This window comes from Pleurodeles waltl, chromosome 8, assembly GCF_031143425.1.
Source record: "Pleurodeles waltl isolate 20211129_DDA chromosome 8, aPleWal1.hap1.20221129, whole genome shotgun sequence".
Taxonomy (NCBI): domain Eukaryota; kingdom Metazoa; phylum Chordata; class Amphibia; order Caudata; family Salamandridae; genus Pleurodeles; species Pleurodeles waltl.
Window position 1 is genome coordinate 780,290,723 of NC_090447.1, and position 20,380 is coordinate 780,311,102.

The following is a 20,380-nucleotide window of genomic DNA, read 5'->3' on the forward strand; positions in this document are numbered from 1 at the left end:
GAACATTGTATCATGGTGTCCCTTATCGAAGAACACCAGAGACTTCATTCTTAAAGTTGTTTGCATGACTGGATCTAACTTGAACAAATACTGGAGACGCTACTTGTAAAGCTCGCAAAGATTTAGGCAGGCATGATCCACATAGTTTTGCATGCAGGCTTTTATCCGCCATAACAGTGAAACATCTGAAATCTACATCAGTAAATATAAAGATTACAGTCTACAACCATTGGTGAAAAACTCTTACGTGTGAAAATGTCATCCTGCTGAATCAACCTTTTCACACATCATCTGTTTGAACTTCATGCAAAATTAGTGCACGTCCTAAAATCTAATGCAGAATCACCACACACACAGATGGAGCCCTGGAAATCAGGTTTTTATTCAAGGAGGTGGAACATGAAATGTGTACTATAGAATGGTCAAAACACAATAATTGGAGAGAAGGGGAACATAAGCGAACAGTCGTAATACCTCTATTCATATTAACAAACAAAAAGATACGACTCTGGGGAAGTCATCCTCCCATTTCTATCATAAGGGACACCTCTCCACTGAACTTCATGGGCTCACCAGACAACATGAGGTTCATTCCCTGTAATGGAAGTACACGTCTCACACACTTCATAGTATCATGCTTCATCCTTGATTTCTACTCCCCTCTTCGGTAGGATCAATGCCACCGGGGAGGACTCAACCTTCTAGGTCCTTTTGAGCAGAAGGGAGTTCTTGATAAATGATAACTGGGTAAGAAGACCAGGGATACAGATTGGTAAATATACCTTGTGTTAACCCCTAATACTTCCTTAATTTAATGGAAAACACAGGTATTGGTACAAACATAAGGAGAAACCACAATAATAATGATTTGTGGAACTCACTCAAGCCAACAATTTTCTGCTCATTCTTATCAGCCCTTACAGGTCTCGGGCATTCATCAGGGCATTGGATCCTATTCATTATGCACATTAATGTGTAAGGAAACACCCAGAAAAGGTCTTACCTTACTTTTTGCCTTATTTCTCTTACTTGTACTTGTCTCCCATTAGATAGTGTCCTGACTAAGGACCTCATTACAACCCTGGAGGTCAGTGATAAAGTGGCGGTAATACCGCCAACAGGCTGGCAGAAATGGGATCACGACCACGGCGGAAACCACCAACATAGACAGCCACTTCAACACTCCGACCGTCAGGGTGTTAACAACAAACACCACGGTGGTCACTGCCAACAGACAGGCGGGAGACAATGTACCACCCACCGTATTACAAGGCACCAATCCGCCAGCTTCTCCGGGGGGAAAATACCCGGAAGAAATAGTCCGGAACCACGAAGTTGTGAAAAACGAAAGCGAAACAACGCTTTTGTTTTCCACGAATTCCTGGTTTTGGTACTTTAACCACGCATGTCTGAACAACGTACATGCGTGGTTAAGGTACAGAAGAAGGGAGTCGGAGTGGACGCGGTGAAGGAGGAGGTAAGTTGGGCTGGGACTGGGGCTGTTTTTTGGGTGGTGGGGTGGAGGGCTTGAGGTGATTAGGGTTTGGGGGGCAGGGTTTAGGTTTAAGGGGTGGGTTGGGGGGTTTAGGTTTTAGTGGCAGGGTGAGGACTCGGGGTATTTTTAGTTTTTGGGGTGGGTGGGGGCTGGGGGTGATTGGGGTTTAAGGGGAGAGGGGGTCAGGGTTTAGGTTTAAGGGGTGGGTTGGGGGGTGGGGTGTTTAGGTTTTAGGGGCGGGGACTCAGGGTATTTTTATTTCAGGGTTTAGGTTTAAGGGGTGGGGTGGGGGGCTGGGGTTGTTTAGGTTTTAGGGGAGGGGTTGGGGTTCTGGTAATTTTGGGGGTGGGGGTTCGGGTTGTTGTGGGGATGGGGGTTGCAGTAATTTTTGGGGGTGGGGCTAGGGGGGAAGCATGCTGGATCGTGCATGCTGATACGTAATGCCTTTACCAGGAATGCTTTCACAACGGTAAAATTGTTGTAAACACATTCGTGGTAAAGGCATTAGTGGTTAGAACAAGGTCGTTGTTCTGACCTCGTTGTTGAGCCGCGGGTGCTTGAAGTACCCGTGGTTCCGACATATAACCTTTCTGAGGCGGTACCAATGAAATCAAAAGCACGGCGGAAACAGTACACGAAGGGGAACCACTCACCTTTCGACACTCAACGAAGAACCAGGATGCCATGGAGCCCGAACTGCAGGTCCTCCGCATGCTGGTGTATCTGCTAATACACCAGGAATTTGAAAGAAGGCTACGACAACAGTGAGTACTGCACCTAGCACACAGGGGAGGGGGGTAGGAAAAAGAGAGTGACACACACACTCAACACGCAACACCAGCCGACCTCACCCACAACACCATACACACTAACAGATCCAACAACATTACAGATACAGCCCGTAACCCCTTGAAAGAACACAAGGACAAAAGGAATTGAGTCAAATCTGTGATATTTAGAAAATGCATATAAAGTTAACGATTGTAAACAACAGTTCATACAAATATGCACTATATGTACAGGGGGCCGTACACTGTCCATTGTAAATGTCCGTGGACCAGTGGCTCAAAAAATCATGGGCGAAGCGTACACTTGACTCCTGCCTCAAAATGGAGAGAACACTCCAGGGGCATCAGCTCTAAAAAACACAGGCACCTTGGGGGGAAGGTGAAGGGAGGGCACCTCAGCTGGAAGGTGGTACTACGCCACTGCTCCTCAAAGGGGGCAACATGCTCACAGCGATGTCCTAGGAAGCGCAAAGCCACAGTCTCTCAAGTCTCTCAAGTGGGTGGGTTTCCCACTACTTGGCCCTGGGGAGTGCAAAGCCACAGTCTGTCAAGTCTCTCAAGTGGGTGGTTTGCCCACTGCTTGGTCCTGGGGAGTGCAAACCTACAGTCTCTCAAGTGGGTGACATGTTCCACTGGTTCTGGAGGGGGCCTTGTGCCCAGTCTGCTTCATCCTGCCAAGGATAGGATGAGTGGAAGCCTTTCTCCACTGGTTCTGGAGGGGGCATTGTGCCCAGTCTGCTTCATCCGGCCAAGGATTGGGTGAGTGGATGCATCTCTCCAATGGTTCTGGAGGGGGCATTGTGCCCAGTCTGCTTCATCCTGCCAAGGATAGGGGGAGTGGATGCATCTCTCCACTGGTTCTGGAGGGGGCCTTTTGCCCAGTCTGCTTCACACTGCCAAGGATAGGGTGAGTGGATGCCTTGCTCCACTGGTTCTGGAGTGGGCATTGTGCCCAGTCTGCTTCATCCTGCCAAGGATAGGGGGAGTGGATGCATCTCTCCACTGGTTCTGGAGGCCTTGTGCCCAGTAATGCTGCACCTGGGGTGTGGCAGTTCACATTCCCTCACCTGAGTGTCTGAGGCACGAGATGTGCAGGGAACAGGTAGCATGATACTCCATGGAGGCAGAGCCAGACTCCATCCTGAGGCGTGGTGCAGGTGCTGGTAGGAGTGGAGGGAGACACCAGGCCGTCTCCAGCAGCCTCTGTCGGCTGCCCACTGGTGATGATGCTGGTGACTGTCGTTGTGGCAGCGGCGATGCAGGGGGCGGTGCAGATGGCAGTGCAGATAGCGGTGCAGGTGGCGGTGCAGGTGGCAGTCGTTGTGGTGGTGCTTACCATGGTACAGGTTGCTGGCTTGTCAGGACAAATGGTGGTCACCAGTCCCTCACCTGGAGGCTCTGAGCCCTGAAGTGCCTTGCCCTTGCTTTTCTTCCCTTCCCCACCTTGGTAGACGCTGCTGGGACCTTGGCACTGCCCTCTTTTGTTTTAGATGAGTCCTTGCTGGGTGGGTCGTGCGTCTTGTCCGTGCTGCATGCCGGCCCCTTCTTAACCTTGGCAGGTGGCGGAATCGGTTGGTCTTTTGCACTGGTAGGTGGCACACTGCCAGCCTTGAGGGGTGCCCCCTTTATCCTCTCGGACTTGCAAGGACCACAGCAGACGCCGACTTGGTGGCTGAGGTGCCGGCCTGGGATCTAGACATCCTGGCCCTAGGGGAAGGATGGGGGGGAGGCCTAGGGAAGAGTTCAATGTTAGCCGGGAAATGTTTTTTAGACACACTGGGATGGGAAGATGGAGGGGGTGTGGGAGTGGAGGAAGAGGTAGTGGTTGTAGGAGGTGTACGTCTGCTGAGTTTGGGTAAAGGTGCATGGGCTGGAAGCTGTTGTGAGGTGGATGGCTGCGTTTGTGTAGTTTGGGAGGAGGGCTCACAGACACACTGGGAGAGGACACAGCGGACGTGTACATGGTTGTGGGGGTGGTGATTGCTCGTGAGGGGTGTGTTGTAATGGGCGTGCTGGTGATGGAGGCAGTGGCTGATGATGTAGTGCATGCAGGTGTGAGTGGAGACGCTACTGGGAGGGAGGTGGACGAAGAGGAGGAGGGGGATACAGCAGAGGAAGTGGATATTTGGTATGTGTGCATGGGTATGGTGTTTGTGTGAGTGCCTGTGTGATGATGTGTGCTGCTTACGTTTTCCTGAGCCACTTTTGTGTGTTGATGTGTGTGCATGCTGGTCTGAAGGTGTGCTTGGGATAGGGTGAGGTAGAGGGGATTGGATCATGATAGTGTAAGTTGGAGTGGGGAGGCTGGACACAGGGACAATGGCTGCAATCAGTTCTGAGGCCAGATTCTGAAATGCTCTCCATTCGACCGCCACACCAGAATGAATGTCCTCCAGGTATGCATTTGTTTGTTGCAAATGCCTCTCGACACTCTGGATGGCATTCAGAATGGTTGACTGCCCAACAGTGAGGGAACTCAGGAGGTCAATAGCCTCCTCACTGAGGGCAGCAGGGCTGACTGCGGCAGGGCCTGAGGTGCCTGGGGCGAAGGAAATGCCCACCCTCCTGGGTGAGCAGGCACAGGAATCACGCTGAGGGGCTGCTGGGAGGGCACTGCTGGTAGGGGGGTGGTGGCTGTACCTGTTATTGGGGTGGGCACCGAGGTGTCCGCCACGCCAGGGATCTCCCATTGGAGGAGGAGTCGCTGTCACTGGTATCCTCTCCTGTCCCTGTCGTGGAGCTCCCCTCGCCCTCCATCCCACTGGTGCCTTCACCCTCAGTGGATTCGCCCTCATGGGCCATGTGGGATACAACTCCCTCCGTCGCCGGTGCCTCTGCTTCTCCTCCAGATGATGCTAATGCACACAAGGACAGGGTGACAAAACATGAAGGAGGGGAGAAACAGAGGATACACATGGTCAATGCCAGCAACACCACTACCTTTGGCATACACAACACACACTGAGCTTGCCAATGCACTAGGCCATGCCCAACCAGTCAGTAAGGTAGTCACCAGCCCATGGGGTATAATGCCTAATGCCAGCATCTCCACACCTGACACCCCAGGACCATGCCCAGCAGTAGTTGGCCACTTGTACCATTGGGGTAGATGTGCTTCAGAGCCTGCAAACAAGGGACCTAGCCTTCCAGGATTGCCCTGACCTAGGGGCATCCACAGCCCACATCCCCCACCCAGCTAGTTCCTAAAGCACACAAAGTCAGCTTTCTGAATCTGTACTCACCCCCTTGTGGCTGCTGTGATGCCCTCAAGCGCCGATCCAACTCCGGATAGGCCACAGCCAGGATGCAGAACATCAAGGGGGTCATGGTGCGACAGGCACCCCTTCCACTTTGGGAGGCCAGCCCCAGCTGGGCCTCCGCCGTCTCCTTGGTCCAGCGGCGCAGGTCCTCCCATCTCTTGTGGCAGTGGGTGCTCTGCTTTTGATAGACCCCGAGGGTCCGCACCTCCTTGGCGATGGCACGGCAAATACCTTTTTTCTGATGGGTGCTGACCTAGAGGGAAAAGGCAGCGGAAAATGTAATTACTCACCCGTCCGGACCGTCATACTCAGAGCCCACCAGTTCCCACCCATGCCCTGATGCACATACACTGACCACCACTCATGCAGCATTCAGGCCAGGACGCCTTAGCACCCCCCAGCATGTGGCTTACATCCACACCACTCCAAACGGGCATTGCTCACACATCATGCTCACAGTGTACTCACCTGTTTGTCTGGTGGACCGTAGAGTCACGTGTACTGGGGGAGGACCCCATTCACCAGTTTCTCCAACTCCTCCACAGTAAAGGCAGGGGCCCTTTCCCCAGACACTCTAGCCATTGTCGCTTCCAGACTCGGGTCACAGTAGCACTAGGAGTGTAGGTCCTCTCCTGTTGATGGTCAGGTAGCAAAGGAGTGAATAGCTAGAAAATGGCAGTGACGTCTGCGGCGGGATGTACCGTCACTGACGGCGTACATCGCCATTTGCTCATGGGACCCATAGGGCCCAATGATAACCAATGCGAAGTTGCGCGGCGGTCATCGACCGCCTGTTGCGATGCAGCACAACGCCAGCGCAGTTACCTCATTTCCCCTTGTCCCTTCCCACAGGTCAGGGAGCCGCCATTTCAGGGGGGCACATGTCATGGCACCTAACTGTGTCACAGCACATATTGGCACATATACTGATTCTCAAATTCACACACTGCTTCTGTGACATTAATTCAAAAACAGTTGTGCTATCTATGTGGAAAATGACCTTCTGCTCACCGTTCTCCTCCATAGGCTAAAATTGCTGAGGCAGATGATGAGATGGCGACATCCTCCGGTGTACAGACCCCTGGTGGACCTGTCGACAATGGAGGACAGACACATTATCATCACATACAGACTGGATCGTGCGACAATCCAAGAACTGTGTGCCCAATTGGAGCCAGACCTGATATCAGCTATCTGCCAGCCCACAGGAATCCCCCCTCTAGTGCAGGTCCTGTCAGTGCTCCATTTCCTGGCAAGTGGTTCCTTTCAAACAACAGTGGCCATGACATAAGAGATGTCTCAGCCAATGTTCTCCAGTGTGGTGACTAGAGTGTTGTCTGCCCTGCTGAAACACATGTGCAGCTACATCGTCTTCCCCCAGGTGGAGGATTTGGCTACAATGAAGGCTGACTTCAAAGCCCTGGGACATATCCCCAGCATCATTGGTGCCATTGATGGTACACATGTGGCATTTGTCTCCCCCACAGAAATGAAAAGGTCTACAGGAATAGAAAAAGCTATCATTCGATGAATGTGCAAATGGTGTGTTTGGCAGACCAGTACATCTCCCATGTGAATGCCAAATATCCTGGCTCAGTGCATGACGTCTATGTCTTGAGGAATAGCAGCATCTCTAATGTAATGGGTCAACTCCAGAGGCACCCGGTGTGACTATTAGGTGAGGCCAAGGTCCCACACAGTATCAATTAGGGTCTGAGTATAGGTTTTTCCCTAAGGGTTAGTGTGTGTCTAACAGTTGTCCATCGATGTTTACAGGTGACTCTGGTTACCCCAACTTCTCATGGCTACTGACCCTAGTGAGGAATCCCAGGACAAGGGCAGAGGAACGTTACAATGAGGCAATCAAGGAGGATTATTGAGAGGACATTCGGCCTCCTGAAGGCCACGTTCCGGTGCCTCCATCTGACAGGTGGATCCCTTTACTACTCAATGAAGAAGGTGTGCCAGATCATCGTGGCATGCAGTATGTTACACAACCTGGCCTTGAGACGCCAGGTGCATTTTCTGGTGGAGGATGAGCCTGGTGATGGTCTTGTGGTAGCGGTGGAGCCTGTGGACAGTGAGGAAGAGGAGGCACATGAAGAAGATGTGGACAACAGAACAAACATTATACAGCAGTACTTCCAGTGACACACAGGTAAGAGACTGTAACTCAACTTCATTTTTCAGTACACTTTTGGACATTGTACATGGCAGCCTCTTACCCTCTGTCTATGGCCACTGACTGTTCCCTTTGGATTCCCTTTTTTTAGATCTGTGTACCCCATTCCGGCTCCTGCTCTATGTACTGCTGCCCACCAACTGTCAAACATTGGTATAATTCAATGAACATAGACGTTGCAATGCTTTGAGAATGTTGTAAGAATACTTATTTCCAATCCTCACACTGACTCCAGTATGGTTTATATTTCAATGGTGTTCATTGTTTGTGCTAAACAGTATGGGGGGTAAGTGCAAGGGGCCGGGGTGATGGTGGAGGAAGGTCAAGGGTAGAGTCCAGTCTATTGGTATCACAGGTGCATTATCCAATGGGGCATAAGAAGGGGAGTAATGGCAGTTCAAGGTGGACAGGGTGACAGAGTGGGACAGAAGGGTGACAATCAGGAGAGTCCTATTTCCTGGTGGGGGTCCTGGCAATGTTCTCTGTGTTCTGCCTGGATTGCAGGGACCGTTTGCGGGGTGGTTTTCCTTCTGCACGGGGTGGGGTGCTGGTGGCCTTTTGGTCCTGTGGCGGGGCCTGCTGTCCACTAGCACCGGCAGAGGTGGAAGGCTGTTCCTCGGTTTGGCTAGTGTCAGTGGCCCGTTGTTGTGCCACTGCCTCTCTCATGGTCCTGCCCTTGTCAGCCAGCACCCCTGCTATGGTGACCAGGATGGTGTAGATTTTTGTGAGGTCCTCCCTGATCTCCAGGCACTGTCCCTCATGCAGCCGCTGGGTCTCCTGTAACTTTGCCAGTACTGTGCCCATGGTCTTTTGGGAATGGTGGTATGCTCCCATGGTGTTTAAGAGTGCCTAGTGGAGGGTCGGTTTCTTGGGCTTATCCTCCCCTTGTCCCACAGCATTCCTCCCAGCTTCCCTGCTGTCCTGTGTCTCTGTCCCCTGAACAGTGTACCCACTGCCACTGACCCTAGGTCCCTGATCGTCCTGTGTTAGTTGGGTTGCCTGGGGTCCCTGTAGTGGTGGACACATTGCTGATTGATGTGTCCTGGGGACAGAGGGATGGGCCCGCTGGGTGGGTGCTGTGGTGGTGTTTCCTGAGGGGGAGGCTCTGTGGTGGGTTGGGACTGTGGCAGGGAAACCGACTGTCCAGAAGTCCCTGATGGGCCAGGTTGGTCATCATGATCCAGGCGTGCAGAGCTGCTGTCATCACTGTGGGCCTCTTCGGGGGGGCTGGATGTTGGTGGCACCTCCTCTCTGGTGACATTGGGTAGGGGTCCTGTTGGGATGCAAATGTATTGTTATTGTATCTGTGTGTGCCATCTTGTGCTTTCCCTGTCGCCTTGGCCTTGTGTGAGTGCTGATTGTGTGGGCTCGGTGAGTCTCTCTACTAGGCATGCTGTGGTGATGTGGGTCCATGCAGGTCTGTGATGGGTGTACATACATTGTTGTTGCATGCAGGGCTTGGTATTGGGATATGTGGGTTGTGATGGTGGGGTATATGTGAGGTGATGGAGTGATGGGAGTGAGGGTACGGGTGGGGGGTATGTGATGGCATGCACTTAGGGTGGGGGATATAATGGTAAAGATTTGACTTACAAGAGTACAGTCCTCCTGCTACTCCTGCAAGGCCCTCAGGATGCATGATTGCCAAGACTTGTTCCTCCCATGTTGTTAGTTGTGGGGGAGGAGGTGGGAGTCCACCGCCAGTCCTCTGTACAGCAATCTGGTGTCTTGAAACCACGGAACGCACCTTCCACCGTAGGTCATTCTACCTCTTCCTGATGTCATCCCTGGTTCTTGGGTGATGTCCCACGGCATTGACCCTGTGCATGATTCTTCGCCATAGCTCCATCTTCCAAGCAATGGACGTCTGCTGAACCTGTGATCCGAATAGCTGTGGCTCTACCTGGATGATTTCCTCCACCATGACCCTTAGCTCCTCCTCAGAAAACCTGGGGTGTCTTTGAGGTGCCATGGATGTGGTGTGAGTGGTATGTGTGTGGATGTGCGAGGTGATGTGTGGGGTGATGTGTTGGGGTGTATACTGTGATGTGCGTGGATGGTGTATGGGTGATGGTGCTCTGTGCCTCTGTTTGAGTATGTGCTCTTTGCTTGTCTCTCTGTTCTTAGTCTCTTTTTTTCATTGTAAGTGGTTGTAGGAAATGTGGGTGTGTGTTTTATAGTGGTGTGAGTGTGTGGGCGTGGTGTGTGTATGTTTGTCACTCGTGTGTATTTTGAACTGTCCAATGTGGTGTGGTTTTGTAAGTGTGTGCGTATTTTGAGTGCGGCGGTGTGTACTGCCAATGGTTTACCGCGGTTAAAAGACCGCAGCATTGATTCATGGGTCGTGATATTGTGGGCATACTCCTGTTGGCATGACGGTGTGGGTTTTGCCATCGCCATTTTATCACTGACCTTTGATATGGCGGACTTGTGTGGGTGTCTTTGTTGTGGTGGTATTCTCTGCGTGGGTCATAATACCCGTGGCGGATTACCACCGCAGTCACAGTATCTTGGCGGCTGTCAGCACGGAAGTAAGCAACATTTACCGCCAGGGTTGTAATGAGGGCCTAAGTGTGTACCATGGTCCACTCGAAATGGTGAGTTTGACAGCCGGATTGGTAGGGATGCTGCTCATGATGGCTCTGTAGCCTTCGCAAACATTTTGAAGAGGTGTGGACTCGCTAAGTCACCCATGGAGTTCTGTATTTTTTACTTCTTGGTTTAGTCATTCTACTACTTGTAAAATGTCCTTAAGAGCATTAGTATGGAGTTTGGGAGGTTGTGCCAGAGGGTGTGAAGTTTCTTTCCAAGACAAATGGTTTTGGTTCCTTTTTCTTTAGCAGAGAAAGCTGGGACTGTCGCGTGGGCTCTCATTATCCTAAATGAGACTACTGGATTTCTAGGCAGCAGGATCGATAAAAGTGTGGGGGACTGAGTCTGACCCACGTGTAAGGAACTCTGTCACCCTAAATCCGTTTTTTGCTCCGGCTAACTAGCAGTGCCTCATTTCTCCCACGGGGAAGAGATGATTGGGCAGCCGAGCGCATGACATCTTTGGAACTTCTCAGGGAAGTCGTGGTCACTCAGATCCAAACCAACTCTCTCATTTACAGTATGATCTCATATACAAATGACAAAGGCAGTATAAGTTTTATATAATGTTTTAATAAAACGACTGCATTTTAGATAATAAGGCGTGAGCCGCAATTACCAGAACCATACAACACAGTAGTATTGAAATAGTCACCAGGAGAGTAAAACATAAGAACAAAGCTATCATCATGTCTATTAGTTTCTACTCTCCCTCTGCTTGATCTATTTCGAGCACAGCATGTTAAGCTTCTAGCTTGCCTTTCTGAATCACTGGGGAGACATCAGCCCTCATACCTGAGCAAGGGCCTGTGATCTTGGTTCAGCATCTGCAACGAGGCAGTCAGCGTCTAGTTGTGGTTCCCGGGTCGGAATCTCCCTCTTGCGTGTATTGGGACAAGGAAGTGATTTTATAACTAACATGTCAGCGTGATCACAAAATGTCCCTACGCAGGAATGCCAAAGACTAAACTCCTACCACGTCTATCGGCAATGTACCAGACTGTATCCTTGACTGAAGCACAGAGTGAACAGGAATGTGTTATGGAGAACTCCAGTGCTGAAGTAGGCTAAACAGTGTGATATGAATAAAAAACAAGACCGTAGAACTGGCTATTTGAAAAATAACAGTACAAAGCCTAATAAAAAGCATTTAGAGCCAAGTGCACAGAGGCTCTAAGCTGCAAGCAAATGAATAAAATACATCCAGGGCAAAGTGCACAAAGGCCTAAAGCCTGAAGATAATGCGCAAAGGATACGTAAAACTAACCACACTACAGGACCATGCCAACTTAGTTTTCCAGGTAATATGTTCCATGAGATGTAGATCAGTGTTTTGCCTAACTCCCAGAGATTTGGCGCTGGGTTATACTTCAGGTTCAAAATCATCCGGTTTCATGTTGTTGAGGCAGATGTGGACTTGTTGCAGCTTGTTTTTCTTAGCAAGCAGCAAGAATTCTGCTTCATGTAGGTGGTGAGCATTGAAGCCTACAAGTGCTGCAAGCAATATTTGAGGCATTGAATATCTATAGAAGACCTTCAAATACTGTTGTGTATCATTTTGAATAATGTTGATGCTGTGCTCTGTGAGTAGAGCCCGAAGGGGTTGCATGCAGAGGATGAAGATCAGAGGGGACAAGATGGAACCATGGGCAAGTCCACAGGAGATCCTCGTGGAATATGACAATCTTTTCACCTGGATTCCCCTCAATGTTTGGCCTTTCTATTTTGTTGGCATTAGGACTCTACATTTTTCTCCTGATACATAGGAGTAAAGTGCCTATGATCCCACTTTAAACACTTAAATCTGATTGGCACAAATACCTTTCCTATACGACCAAAGAATTTATTGCAGAAATACAGCCTTGGTTTGAAAAGTTAAACACCACCTTTGGCGTGTAGAACATATTGTGCCATTTACTACATTGGCAGTGAAAACACGGCTTCAGAACCACCCTGGGTAGCTTGATGCCAGCAGCTTGATTCCTGCTGCTTAGACCTGTCAAAACCACCTTTTGACAGTTAAAAATACATGATTTAAAAAATATTAAACAGGCCACCACTAAACATAATCAATCAATCAATCAAAAAATGTGTATATCGCGGTACTCACCCGGAGGGTCTCAAGGCGCTGCGGGGAGGGGGGACCGCTACTGCTCAAACAGCCAGGTCTTGAGTTGCTTCCTGAAGGAGAGGTGGTCGTGGGTCAGACGGAGGTGGATGGGGAGGGAGTTCCAAGTCTTGGCTGCCAGGTAGGAGAAGGATCTTCCTCCCATGGTGGCTTTTCTAATGCGTGGCACGGCGGCGAGGGCGTGGCTGGTCGATCGTAGCTGGCGGGTGGGAGTGTAGAAGGTCAGGCGGTTGTTGAGGTACCTGGGGCCCAGGTCGTGGAGGGCCTTGTGTGCGTGGGTGAGGAGGCGGAACGTGATTCTCTTGCTGATGGGGAGCCAGTGCAAGTCTCTCAGGTGTCCGGAGATGTGGCTGTGTCGGGGGATGTCAAGGATGAGGCGTGCGGAGGCGTTCTGGATGCGTTGGAGTCTTTTCTGTAGTTTGACCGTGGTTCCGGTGTAGAGGGTGTTACCGTAGTCCAGTCGGCTGGTGACGAGTGCCTGGGTGACCGTCTTCCTGGTTTCGGTGGGGATCCATCGGAAGATCTTTCGGAGCATGCGTAAGATGTTGAAGCATGATGAAGAGACGGCGTTGATCGAGAGGGAGGAGTCCAGGATGAAGCCCAGGTTGCGTGCGTGGTCCGTTGGTTTGGGTGCGCTGCCCAGGGCAGGGGGCCTCCAGGAGTCGTCCCAGGCAGATGGTGATGATCCAAGGATGAGGACTTCCGTCTTGTCTGAGTTTAGTTTCAGGCGGCTGTTCATCATCCACTCGGCTACGTCTTTCATCCCTTCGTGCAGGTTGGTTCTGGCGGTGGCTGGGTCGTTGGTGAGGGAGAGGATCAGCTGAGTGTCGTCGGCGTAGGAGATGATGTTGAGGTTGTGATGGCGTGCGATGGCTGCGAGGGGGCTCATGTAGACGTTGAAGAGGGTGGGGCTGAGTGAAGATCCTTGTGGTACGCCGCAGATGACTTCGGTGGCTTCGGATCTGAACGGGGGGAGGCGGACTCTCTGGGTTCTTCCGGTGAGGAACGAGATGATCCACTCTAGAGCCTTCTCTTGAATTCCGATGTTGCTGAGGCGCTGCACTAGGGTGCGGTGGCAGACCGTGTCGAACGCTGCGGAGAGGTCCAGGAGGATGAGGGCCGCTGTTTCCCCATTGTCGAGCAGGGCTCGGATGTCGTCAGTGGCTGCGATGAGGGCGGTCTCGGTGCTGTGGTTGGCTCGGAAGCCGGACTGTGAGTGGTCGAGGGATCCATTAGTCTTGAGGAAGGCGGCCAGCTGTCTGTTGACGGTCTTCTCGATGACTTTGGCAGGAAACGGGAGGAGCGAGATGGGGCGGTAGTTCTTGAGGTCGGTGGGGTCTGCTGATGGTTTCTTCAGGAGGGCGCTGAGTTCGGCATGCTTCCAGCTCTCCGGGTAGGTGGCGGTGTTGAAGGAGCAATTGATGATGTCCCGGAGATGGGGTGCGATGACGGAGTCGGCCTTGTTGAAGACGTGGTGGGGGCATGGGTCGGTTGGTGATCCGGAATGGATAGTGTTCATCGTGTGGATGGTGTCTTCGGTGCTGACCGGGGTCCAGGCGCGGAGGGTGGTGTTGGGGGGCGTCTGTTTGGTGGTTGGGTGCGTGGTCTGTGCGCCGAAGCTGTTGTGTATGTCGGCGATCTTGCGGTGAAAGAACGAGGCGAGTGAGTCGCAGAGGTCTTGTGAGGGGGTGATGTTGTTGTTTCCGGCGCTAGGGTTGGAGAGCTCTTTGACGATGCTGAAGAGTTCCTTGCTGTTGTGTGCGTTGTTGTCTAGTCGTTCTTTGAATGCTGTCTTCTTGGTGGTGTGGATCAGCTGGTGGTGTTTACGGGACGCGTACTTGAGGGCGGTCATGTTGTCTGTAGTCGGGTTTTTTCGCCAGGCTCTCTCGAGGGTGCAGCAGTTCTTCTTGGAGTTCTTGAGGTCGTTGTTGAACCAGGAGGCTTTCTTGCTGTTGGGCCTGATGGGATGGGTTTTCAGAGGTGCGAGGTTGTCAGCGCAGTTGGTGATCCACTGTGTAAGGTTGTTGGCTGCTTGGTTGGGGTCCGCTGAGCTGGCGGGAGGGTTCTGGCTCAGTGATGTGGAGAGGTGGTCGGCGGTGATCTTGTTCCAGCTCCTGCGTGGAGCCTGTTGTGGGTGGTGGTGAGTCGTGGTTTTTCTGAAGCTGAAGTGGACGCAGCTGTGGTCTGTCCAGTGGAGTCCGGTGGAGTGGCTGAAGGAGATGTACTTGCTGGAGGAGAAGACTGGGTCAAGCGTGTGTCCGGCGTAGTGGGTGGGGGTGTTCACCAGTTGCTTGAGTCCGAGGTTGGCGAGGTTGTCCAGCAGGGTGGTGGTGTTGTTGTCGTTGCTGTTCTCCAGGTGGAAGTTGAGGTCCCGTAGGAGGATGTAGTCGGCGGAGGAGAGGGCGTGAGTGCTGATGAAGTCTGCGATGTCTTCGCTGAATTGTGTGCGGGGTCCTGGGGGTCTATAGATGAGGGTGCCTCTGAGTGTGGTCTTGGGGTCGGTGTGAATCTGGAAGTGGAGATGTTCGGCAGCTGTGAGGGTGTCGTCAGAGTTGGTCGTGATGCGGATGGTGTTCTTGTGGACAATGGCGATGCCTCCTCCTGTCTGGTTGATGCGGTCCCTCCGGGTGATCTTGTATCCGTCCGGGATGGCAATGGCGATGTTGGGCGCTGAGGAGGCGTTCATCCAGGTTTCTGTGAGGAAGGCGACGTCTGGAGATGTGGTGTCGAGCAGGTTCCAGAGTTCCACGGCGTGTCTGTGGATGGAGTGGGTGTTAAGCAGGATGCACTTCAGGTGGTTGCTGTTGGTGCTTGGTTTGGCGGGCGCGGTGCGGGTCTGGATGCAGGAGAACTTGCAGGATTGGCAGGTGAAGGGTCCGTGGGTGCGTCTTGGGGCGGCACGGCAGCACCCGGGGATCTGGCCGGTGTTGAGTGCGATGAGGGTGGCGGCTTCGTAGGTCCGGCGTGTAGGCTCGCAGCGGTGGGGGCCAGGGGGTCTGGCGCTGGACGCGGTCCAGGCGCGGACGGGCGCAGACGGGCTGCGCGGCCTCCATATGAGGAGAAGAGGGAGGGAGGAGCAGCTGGGAGGTGGGAGCGGGGCGGCCAATGGGGAGCAAGGGGGCGGAGCTACCGGAGTGTAGCAGCGGGAAACGAACGGGCGGCGATGGGGTGACGCGACGAGGCTGGAAGAGAGAAGAACACGGTAAGGGCAAACAAGGTAAAAACAATACAATACAGTGGAACAATACCAGGGGCACAGGCACTCGGGGTACAGAAGAAAGAGCGGACACAGGCACTCGGGCACAACGAAGAGGGCGCTGGCGCTAGGTCACTGGAGGCGGGAAGGCAGTCAGGGCACAGGAGCACAGGGCACAGGAGCGAGAGCGGTCACGCTGGAGGCTGTGAGGCGGTGAGGGGAGCGACCTGCCTGAGAACCAGGGTCAGAGGTCGCTCTCTCTACCGCTGCGCGGCCTCCATATGAGGGGAAGAGGGAGGGAGGAGCAGCTGGGAGGTGGGAGCGGGGCGGCCAATGGGGAGCAAGGGGGCGGAGCTACCGGAGTGTAGCGGCGGGAAATGAACGGGCGGCGATGGGGTGACGCGACGAGGCTGGAAGAGAGAAGAACACGGTAAGGGCAAACAAGGTAAAAACAATACAATACAGTGGAACAATACCAGGGGCACAGGCACTCGGGGTACAGAAGAAAGAGCGGACACAGGCACTCGGGCACAACGAAGAGGGCGCTGGCGCTAGGTCACTGGAGGCGGGAAGGCAGTCAGGGCACAGGAGCACAGGGCACAGGAGCGAGAGCGGTCACGCTGGAGGCTGTGAGGCGGTGAGGGGAGCGACCTGCCTGAGAACCAGGGTCAGAGGTCGCTCTCTCTACCGCTGCGCGGCCTCCATATGAGGGGAAGAGGGATGGAGGAGCAGCTGGGAGGTGGGAGCGGGGCGGCCAATGGGGAGCAAGGGGGCGGAGCTACCAGAGTGTAGCGGCGGGAAACGAACGGGCGGCGATGGGGTGACGCGACGAGGCTGGAAGAGAGAAGAACACGGTAAGGGCAAACAAGGTAAAAACAATACAATACAGTGGAACAATACCAGGGGCACAGGCACTCGGGGTACAGAAGAAAGAGCGGACACAGGCACTCGGGCACAACGAAGAGGGCGCTGGCGCTAGGTCACTGGAGGCGGGAAGGCAGTCAGGGCACAGGAGCACAGGGCACAGGAGCGAGAGCGGTCACGCTGGAGGCTGTGAGGCGGTGAGGGGAGCGACCTGCCTGAGAACCAGGGTCAGAGGTCGCTCTCTCTACCGCTGCGCGGCCTCCATATGAGGGGAAGAGGGAGGGAGGAGCAGCTGGGAGGTGGGAGCGGGGCGGCCAATGGGGAGCAAGGGGGCGGAGCTACCGGAGTGTAGCGGCGGGAAACGAACGGGCGGCGATGGGGTGACGCGACGAGGCTGGAAGAGAGAAGAACACGGTAGGGGCAAACAAGGTAAAAACAATACAATACAGTGGAACAATACCAGGGGCACAGGCACTCGGGGTACAGAAGAAAGAGCGGACACAGGCACTCGGGCACAACGAAGAGGGCGCTGGCGCTAGGTCACTGGAGGCGGGAAGGCAGTCAGGGCACAGGAGCACAGGGCACAGGAGCGAGAGCGGTCACGCTGGAAGCTGTGAGGCGGTGAGGGGAGCGACCTGCCTGAGAACCAGGGTCAGAGGTCGCTCTCTCTACCGCTGCGCGGCCTCCATATGAGGGGAAGAGGGAGGGAGGAGCAGCTGGGAGGTGGGAGCGGGGCGGCCAATGGGGAGCAAGGGGGCGGAGCTACCGGAGTGTAGCGGCGGGAAACGAACGGGCGGCGATGGGGTGACGCGACGAGGCTGGAAGAGAGAAGAACACGGTAAGGGCAAACAAGGTAAAAACAATACAATACAGTGGAACAATACCAGGGGCACAGGGACTCGGGGTACAGAAGAAAGAGCGGACACAGGCACTCGAGCACAACGAAGAGGGCGCTGGCGCTAGGTCACTGGAGGCGGGAAGGCAGTCAGGGCACAGGAGCACAGGGCACAGGAGCGAGAGCGGTCACGCTGCAGGCTGTGAGGCGGTGAGGGGAGCGACCTGCCTGAGAACCAGGGTCAGAGGTCGCTCCCTTGCATACCTTGCTGCTCACAAGGCTGTACATCATTTTTAAGAGTGGAACATGTGTGATATTAGAAATTAAATGTTCACTCACTAACTAGGCCTAAAATGACATTTTCACTAGTCATGCTGTAACTGACATATAGGAAATGTTCGAAGATGTGGAGGCTCTTTAGTGAAAAATATGATCTGCAAACTGTAATCTTTGATTTTTTTACTACTTTGAGTTTTTACAAGAGTACTATATATGAAAATACCTGATTTGAAAATCTGATTATTGATTGATGTAATTTGCACTTTAAAACATGTTTTTAAAAAACTTGTTTAAAAGTATAAAGGATTAGCACTGAAGAATACGCACTTGTCACTTTAAGGGAACTGGAAAATTCATAGTGGAGTCTATGGTTTGCAAATTGCAAATTATGATATTTTGAATTATTTGTGATTGTATCTTTAAGATGGCAATGACATGTAATTGTGATAAGATGCATGCCCATGACAATAATCTGGTTAAAGGGTTTTTTAATCAAAGGATCTATTAATCAGTAAGTACTGATACAGATATTTGAGGAAAAGAGGGAAAGAAATGTCTTGGGAAATATGCCTCAACATTTCTCTGAATGTTATTGATTGTATATAATGATGTCTGTCCCTTTAAATGAATTGGGAAGAGCGCTTGGGTTCCCATTTTAAAAGCACTTGCACTTTGTTTCCATGGCCAGTTGAAGGCTACCGGCGAAACGCATCGCCATGTTCTCACGATTGACCCTTGTGTAAGACTTGGGAATTGAAAGACAATGATTTAAAACAGAGAGTGCCGCTATCATCTGTAACCCGCACGTGGCAGAGGAAGCTTGTATGGACCACTGAGGGAATTGATGGTGATTACTTCGACAAGTTGTATGGTTGCCGTTCCCCATTTGGCGAGCACCCAGAAGTTGAGACAAGAGTGATTCCGGCAGCGTTTGGTATTGAGGATTAACACTGTTACTCGGGTGGGAGAGAGATGCGAAGGGATAGGAAGCGTCGAACAGGACGTGCAGTAAGTGCGGATTTACTGGGAGGGTGGAGGAGGGTTGGTGTACGTACCTCAGAGGGGGCGCGGTGTATGGGCAGATACCCCACACGTTGGGCTGTAGTCTGTCTGCAGTGCACCACCGTCATGGGACCGCATAGACCTCAGAATACAACACAAAAGAGGAAACAAAGGAGACTTTAAAAGATATTGAATAAAGTAACAAAAAGGGCACTCCCTGGAAAGCCTTTTCCAGTTAACACCATGATACTTATGAAAACGGATATATGGTACAAGCGAACCCAATAACTTTGTATTACGGTGAACTCTGTTTTATGATAAAAATAAGCACAAAGCAACAGGAATCTCTCATCTAGAATTTGAAAGGAGACCCAGGGCTATTTTAGCGCCATGGATCAAAACATGAGGAGAGAAGAGGCGTTGAAAACACTCTTTGAGGGACAATCGGACGGAATAGTGAATATTCAAATGGAGATAGTTAAGGATGTAAATTGCCCAAACCAGTTATTGAAAGAACTAGAACAAGCTCGGATGAAATAAGTAAATATTTTGTGGGAAATAGTCGCTTAAAAAGTATTTAGAAGTCAATCGACTCCCCGGAGGATTGAGGATTTCCGTTTTACCAACTTTGAGCAATGTGGATCCAGATCTTTTAAAACAATGGCACACAGACACGATAGAATGTTCAATGAAGCTGATGCAAACATTGATAACTCAAGCAGAACACCATTTACCACAAACTTTGAAACGGATTGAGGAGACTGAGAAAATACTGGACACCGTGAGAGATAAAGAGTAAATCAAGATGCAATTGAGCCTAATTGACTTGGAAGTGGGAAAACATGAGACAGAGGTGCAGGCAGGTAAATCCAAGAAATTTACAAGTGATAAAATAGATTAGGAAACAGGAAGAATCTACACCTTTCCAAGAAAATATGATAGAGTACATAAACGGCATACGATGGATAAAGTCTTGGATAATGATGTAACACTCTCAAGCATTAAAAGCTCAGGAGCAACTTCAGGGGATGATAATCCCCAGATGGGAAAAACACAGCTAGATTTCCCAGGGAAATTCAGTCTAATGAGAAGACAGACAAGAAGTGGGTTGAACTACGACAACAAAAAAATCCCACACACCGACGCACAAGGAGGTCCAAGGGGAAGAACAACTAGAGACATGTCATTTTAAACTCCTGCGGAAAGGTCTAACATTTGTACCCTTAATGGATAAGAACCTTCCAAATGAAAGAATTAATTTATATAAATTCTGCCGCAAATTAAAATTACACACATACCACTTAAAGAAAAAAGACAATCCAGGGCATCAACAAAGAAAATCGGACCCCTGTGTGGAGTTGATATTAAAGATCAATTAAATAGATGCATTACGACTCATGGGTACTCAAAGTATGGCCCGGGGGCCACATGCGGCCCCCTTGACCTTTACATGCGGCCCCCTGGGCAACAGGAGTACAGGGTTGTTCACTCGATTCAGCTCTAACTATATAAAGATCAGTAATATAGAGGCAATCATTTATTTTAATGTTAACTGGTGTTAAGGAAAGGATGTAACCAGGGAGTCCTCAGCTTCACTTTAGAAGCACGTTCATTTTTAAAGACATCTTGCAGCAAAAGTGTAAAAATATAACAGTCACTTCAAAATTCAAAAAGTGTGTTAAGTTAACATGCAGTCCATTTCACCTAAGTATAATTTATTGTATCAGTGCAATGAGAAGCATTCATTTAAATGTGATAG